The sequence below is a fragment of the Oncorhynchus gorbuscha genome, linkage group LG01, assembly GCF_021184085.1.
Source record: "Oncorhynchus gorbuscha isolate QuinsamMale2020 ecotype Even-year linkage group LG01, OgorEven_v1.0, whole genome shotgun sequence".
In the NCBI taxonomy this organism is placed as follows: Eukaryota; Metazoa; Chordata; class Actinopteri; order Salmoniformes; family Salmonidae; genus Oncorhynchus; species Oncorhynchus gorbuscha.
The window spans coordinates 29,789,150-29,796,510 of NC_060173.1; positions in this window are offsets into that span (position 1 = coordinate 29,789,150).

The window sequence follows — 7,361 nt, forward strand, 5'->3', positions numbered from 1 at the left end:
AGCGACTTACAAATTGGTGCATTCACCTTATGACATCCAGTGGAATCATATCTCGTTTACAATTACCCGAAAAAGCTTGAAACACGGATAAAATGCCTGGGATATGCTGATTTTTGGATGGGAACTGTGGCATGTAAACATTTAATCCAATTTTTTGGTTTTCCGCGGCCTGCGTAGGCTGTTTAGCATATTTGATGATGTCATCTTATTGTCAAACAAAAATCACTTCCAAAAGTAGCAATTCGATCCATCATAGTAATTTATTTAGCTGATATTCGGTAATGGACCATATAGCCTATTTGCTACTTACCCCTAATCTAGACAACTTTCTGTTTATAACTTCCGACATGTGGTGGGCCATTTGTTTGTATTAGATATGCTTCAACACGTTACACCAGAAGCCTAAATAAAGTAGTGCTCGCCAGAATAATGTCTTACATTGATGTAATGAATGCATGAGTGATCTCGCTAACACCGGTAAAGTTATCCGTTTCGGGACCGGGAATAAAAACGCAATAACTCCAAAACAGTTGAAAGGTTGGTCCTGTGCAAAATGTCCAAATGTCATCAGTTTGACCGGTTTAAAGGAAGTTATAAACTGAGAAAATGATTAAGCACAGCTTCATATAAGAATTCAGTTTGTTTTGTGTGCATATTTTGTGTGGTTGAAAAACTCTGCTGCTTGCATAACCGTGTCAAAGATAACACATGACATGTTTATTTGCATTTTTTCAAGATATGCTGACAGAATTAACATTTGTTGTATAATTTTACTGCAAGAAATGCATAATTCTGCAGGAGTTAATATTATATTCTGATACATGTGAGAGGTTATAGGCCCATAGTCAGTGTTCACATTTCACTTACTATTCCATTTAACCCATATGAACCCATCAGAAACATTCTGTTTATCCATGAATGCAGGGATACTCGTGAGCAGGGTAATCAATGTGCATGTAAACCACTTATCCTGAGTAAGACCTTAATTAAGCAGAATATCAGCAACTATCAGGAATACTGGACACATGTAAACTGCTTATCCTGAGTAAGACCTTAATTAAGCAGAATATCAGCAACTATCAGGAATACTGGGCACATGTAAACCGCTTATCCTGAGTAAGACCTTAATTAAGCAGAATATCAGCAACTATCAGGAATACTGGACACATGTAAACTGCTTATCCTGAGTAAGACCTTAATTAAGCAGAATATCAGCAACTATCAGGAATACTGGGCACATGTAAACCGCTTATCCTGAGTAAGACCTTAATTAAGCAGAATATCAGCAACTATCAGGAATACTGGACACATGTAAACTGCTTATCCTGAGTAAGACCTTAATTAAGCAGAATATCAGCAACTATCAGGAATACTGGGCACATGTAAACCGCTTATCCTGAGTAAGACCTTAATTAAGCAGAATATCAGCAACTATCAGGAATACTGGACACATGTAAACTGCTTATCCTGAGTAAGACCTTAATTAAGCAGAATATCAGCAACTATCAGGAATACTGGGCACATGTAAACCGCTTATCCTGAGTAAGACCTTAATTAAGCAGAATATCAGCAACTATCAGGAATACTGGACACATGTAAACCGCTTATCCTGAGTAAGACCTTAATTAAGCAGAATATCAGCAACTATCAGGAATACTGGGCACATGTAAACCGCTTATCCTGAGTAAGACCTTAATTAAGCAGAATATCAGCAACTATCAGGAATACTGGACACATGTAAACTGCTTATCCTGAGTAAGACCTTAATTAAGCAGAATATCAGCAACTATCAGGAATACTGGGCACATGTAAACCGCTTATCCTGAGTAAGACCTTAATTAAGCAGAATATCAGCAACTATCAGGAATACTGGGCACATGTAAACCGCTTATCCTGAGTAAGACCTTAATTAAGCAGAATATCAGCAACTATCAGGAATACTGGGCACATGTAAACTGCTTATCCTGAGTAAGACCTTAATTAAGCAGAATATCAGCAACTATCAGGAATACTGGACACATGTAAACTGCTTATCCTGAGTAAGACCTTAATTAAGCAGAATATCAGCAACTATCAGGAATACTGGACACATGTAAACCGCTTATCCTGAGTAAGACCTTAATTAAGCAGAATATCAGCAACTATCAGGAATACTGGGCACATGTAAACCGCTTATCCTGAGTAAGACCTTAATTAAGCAGAATATCAGCAACTATCAGGAATACTGGGCACATGTAAACCGCTTATCCTGAGTAAGACCTTAATTAAGCAGAATATCAGCAACTATCAGGACTACTGGACACATGTAAACCGCTTATCCTGAGTAAGACCTTAATTAAGCAGAATATCAGCAACTATCAGGAATACTAGGCACATGTAAACGTGGTCAGTGAGCAGACATGACCCTTTTCCCATGGCTATTTAGCATCAGGACAGTCAATTACAGTATCATTTGAATTATGAGATATATATTTGAAACCTACGCTATTTGTTTGACTTGTTTTAACCCTTACTTCAAGGATGTACAAGACCAGAAATACAGATATTTGTAAAGGCAAATAAGTGAATAAATAAATATGCTTCCCTTGTAACGTTAGTAAAGAAATAAACAAAAATATGAAAACAAACTCCTTCAAAATGATCTGTTTTACTACTGTTCTGCGGTCTGATTTTCCACATTCTCCCTGAAGTTTGCATCTGTTCATGCTCCTGTGTAAATTTCAAAGCATTGTGATTGGTGTAACCATGGTTTAGACTCAATTTTCTACCATATTGATTTATGCACAGCCTGACAGAGAGCAACACCAGAATAAGATAATGCAGATGTTATACAAGGTCTGCCCAGCAGAGGGCATAAACTACATATGTACTATAAGCCTCTTTACTGAATTTGGTTGTACCTATTCTCAGATCAGCGTGTATATACAGGTAACTGTCAACATGAAGGAAACGTTTGATTAAGTGATTAAGTGATACAAAGTAAATTGAAAGCAGGTGCCTCCAACACAGTTGTGGTTCCCAAGTTAACTAAGAAATGAACATCTGATCAAGCATGCTGAATAGACCGGGCAGGTCTTGTCAGCATGCACAAGGTCCTCTAATCCGACTACTAAACCACAGATAAAAGGATAAACCTAGTTAGTTTCAATCTCTCCTCCTTCAGTCTTCTTCTTTGGACTTTATATTTAAATATTGATTTATTAAATATATATTTAGTTAAATAAAAGGTCAAATAAATAAAATGATATGGCGGTTGGCAACCAACTTTAAGGTGCATTACCACCACCAGCTAGACTGGAGTGTGGACCTCAGTTAACCTTCCAATCACCCACGTGGGTATATGCTCCTAAAAACCATTGAGGATGGGAGAAGCAGGACTTGTCGTGCGTCGAGTCAAAAATAGGACCAAGTTCTATTTTTGCACCCAGCTATGCAGACGCTCGTTGACGCGCACAAGCAGATTGGATGAAATGATTGAATGACATGTATGTGTAAATGTATTTTGCTATGTTCGTGCGCATAATGTCATGTATAAAAATGCCCAGTTGCCCATTCCTTTTGCTACCATTGCTCGAGGAAAGACCTAGTGACTTTTAAAGAGGTGAGTCAATGTAGCATAAGGGCTTTAAAGGTTGTGTGTCTCAGTCACCAGATCTCAACCCAATTGAACACTATGGGAGTTTCTGGAGCAGCGCCTGAGACAGCGTTTTAGGTTTATCCAAACAAAACATAAATTTATAGAAGTTTTTGTGGAAGAATTGTGTCGCATTCCTCCAATAGAGTTCAAGAATCTATGCCAAGGCGTATTGAAGCTGTTCTAGTGGCACGTGGTGGCCCAACACCCTAATGAGACACTATGTTGGTGTGTTTCCTTTATTTTGGCAGTTACCTGTAGGATAGTGGTTTCCTTTCCTTGTCTCCTGTCCCTCATCTGCACTTATCTGAAAATGCATGCCAGTTCAGTGCAGATGGAGGAAAGGAGATGTTTATTATTATTTTTTTTCACCTTTATTTAACCAGGTAGGCTAGTTGAGAACAGGTTCTCATTTGCAACTGTGACCTGGCCAAGATAAAGCATAGCAGTGTGAACAGACAACACAGAGTTACACATGGAGTAAACAATTAACAAGTCAATAACACAGAGAAAAAAGGGGAGTCTATATACAATGTGTGCAAAAGGCATGAGGAGGTAGGCGAATAATTACAATATTGCAGATTAACACTGGAGTGATAAATGATCAGATGATCATGTACAGGTAGAGATATTGGTGTGCAAAAGAGCAGAAAAGTAAATAAATAAAAACTGTGGGGATGAGGTAGGTGAAAATGGGTGTGCTATTTACCAATAGATTATGTACAGCTGCAGCGATCGGTTAGCTGCTCAGCTAGCTGATGTTTGAAGTTGGTGAGGGAGATAAAAGTCTCCAACTTCAGCGATTTTTGCAATTCGTTCCAGTCACAGGCAGCAGAGTACTGGAACGAAATGCGGCCGAATGAGATGTTGGCTTTAGGGATGATCAATGAGATACACCTGCTGGAGCGCGTGCTACGGATGGGTGTTGCCATCGTGACCAGTGAGCTGAGATAAGGCGGAGCTTTGCCTAGCATGGCCTTGTAGATGACCTGAAGCCAGTGGGTCTGGCGACGAATATGTAGCGAGGACCAGCCGACTAGAGCATACAAGTCGCAGTGGTGGGTAGTATAAGGTGCTTTAGTGACAAAACGGATGGCACTGTGATAAACTGCATCCAGTTTGCTGAGTAGAGTGTTGGAAGCAATTTTGTAGATGATGTCGCCGAAGTCGAGGATCGGTAGGATAGTCAGTTTTACTAGGGTAAGCTTGGCAGCGTGAGTGAAGGAGGCTTTGTTGCGGAATAGAAAGCCGATTCTTGATTTGATTTTCGATTGGATATGTTTGATATGGGTCTGGAAGGAGAGTTTGCAGTCTAGCCAGACACCTAGGTACTTCTAGGTGTCCACATATTCAAGGTCGGAACCATCCAGTGCGGTGATGCTAGTCGGGCATGCGGGTGCAGGCAGCGATCGGTTGAAAAGCATGCATTTGGTTTTACTAGCGTTTAAGAGCATGTAATCTAGCTGAGGAGTAAATGTTGTCAACCAACTTGAACATGATCCATTTTATCGATTAAAATGATTCTTTATTTATCCAGGTGATTCCCATTGAAATTGATCCAGACATGTTCTACATTTGACAAAGTTTTCTTTAGAAATTACAGTAGAATTTCCATAAATAGCTCATTAATGTTCAAATTAATATAGTGCCTTCAGAAAGAATTCACACCCATTGACTTTGTGTCACTGGTTTACACAAAATGCCCCATAATGTCAAAGTAGAATTATGTTTATAGATTTCTTTACAAATTAATTGAAAATTTAAAACTGAAATGTCTTGAGTCAATAAAGAATTCAACCCCTTTATTGTGGCAAGCCTAAATGAGTTCAGGAGTACACATTTGCTTAACAAGTCACATAATATGCATGGACTCACTCTATGTATGTGCAATAATAGTATTTAACATGATTTTTGAATGACTACCTCATCTATGTAATCCTCACATACAATTAACTGTAAGGTCCCTCAGTCGAGCAGTGGATTTCAAACATAGATTCAACCACAAAGACCAGTGGGGTTTTCCAATGCCTCACAAAGAATGGCAGCTAGTGGTAGATATATATATTTTAAACAGACATTGAATATCCCTTTGAGCATGGTGAAGTTATTAAATATACTTTGAATGGTGTATCAATACACCCAGCCACTACAAAGATACAGGCGTCCTTCCTAACTCAGTTGCCGGAGAGAAAGGAAACTGCTCAGGGATTTCACCATGAGGCCAATGGTGACTTTAAAACAGTTACAGAGTGGCTGTGATAGGAGAAAACTGAAGATGGATCTAAAACATTGTAGTTACTCCACAATATTAACCTAATTGACAGAGTAAAAAGATGGAAACCTGTACAGAATAAAAAAAATATTCCGAAACATGCATCCTGTTTGCAACAAGGCACTAAATTAATCCAGAAAAAAAGATGGCAAAGCAATTAACTTTTTATCCTGAATACAAAGTGTTATGTTTAGGGCAAATCCAATACAACACATTACTGAGTACGTCTCTCAATATTTCCAAGCATAGTGATGGCTGCATCATGTAATGGGTATACTTGTAATTGTTAAGGATTGGGGAGTTTTTCAGGATAAAAAAGAAATGGAATGGAGATAAGCACAGGCAAAATCCTAGAGGAAAACCTGGTTCAGTCTGCTTTCCACCAGACATTGGAGATGAATTCACCTTTCAGCAGGACAATAACTTAAAACACAAGGCCAAATCTACACTTGTGATGCTTACCAAGACGACATTGAATGTTCCTGAGTGACCTAGTTACAGTATGGCAAGACATGACAGAGCTTGAAGAAGTTTTGAAATAATAATGTGCAAGTATTGTACAATCCAGGTGTTCAAAGCTCTTATAGACTTACCCAGAAAGACTCACAGCTGTAATCGCTGCCAATGGTGATTCTAACATGTATTGACTCAAGGGTGTGAGTAATTATGGAAATGAGATCATTATGTACTTCACTTTCAATAACATTGCTAACATTTCTACAACGTTTTCACTTCGTCATCATGGTGTATTGTGTGAGAAAACAAATAAATTTCATCCATTTTGAATTCAGTCTGTAACAACAAAATGTGGAATAAGTCAAGGGGTATGAATACTTTCTGAAGGCACTGTATATTACATGATAGGCCTACTGTAAGCTAAATATAAAAACTAGAGCATATAGAAACATGATTTAACAGCATATGTTTGTGTGGGGGGGGGGTAGAGGTTATGTAGGTAGGGTAGGCGTGAGGTAGAGCGAGGCAGACTTTGGCCTTAGACTGGGTATCTGCAATGGACAGGGCTGAGTTCCTCTAGAGTCAATAGGATGTAGAGAGATGACCTGTTATTACAGCAGGGCTCTACGTGACACATCTGCTCCTAAGTTGAACAATTTAGGAACAGAATGCCAAATATTAGAGGTATTAAATCTGCAATCTGCAATTTTCCTCGCCACTGTTTCGGTAAAAGGTTAAGGGCCTGGAGAAATGTAACCACACTCAAAGTCATTGACAGAGCCACATATAGATGCAAGGAACTGTTCATCCATGATTATAGTTTGAAAAATGTTTGGAGGTTATACAGTGTTTGTTTACATTCATTTTGTTGACAAATATTGTAAAAACATGCTCATGGGCTATATTCAATCCATATCACGGAAGTTCAGCATTACAGTGGAGCCAGCTTTCACGGTAAACGCTGCATATGTCGGCTCAATCTGAAATGACCTTCACCTT